Here is a 257-nt window from a genome sequence, read left to right as displayed (position 1 = left end):
CAAGAAATAATCTGCACACGTGAACAATAATTCAACATATAGAGCAAAATCGCACCCTATCTCAGGCGAAGTCCTGTTGGTGCTCCTGAGTTTCAGCTCAGTATTGCTCTGCACACCAAATTGAAGACGTGTTCCTGGTGGTTGCTGAATTAATTTTGTGATAAGGGGTTGGGACTGTGAAGAATTACCAGAAATAGGACCTATATGCCATGATTAAAGATTTTTTTTCTAATGTAGACTAAGTATTTTATCTGAAT

Source organism: Penaeus monodon, chromosome 21, assembly GCF_015228065.2.
Source record: "Penaeus monodon isolate SGIC_2016 chromosome 21, NSTDA_Pmon_1, whole genome shotgun sequence".
NCBI lineage: Eukaryota > Metazoa > Arthropoda > Malacostraca > Decapoda > Penaeidae > Penaeus > Penaeus monodon.
This window is presented reverse-complemented; position numbering follows the sequence as displayed.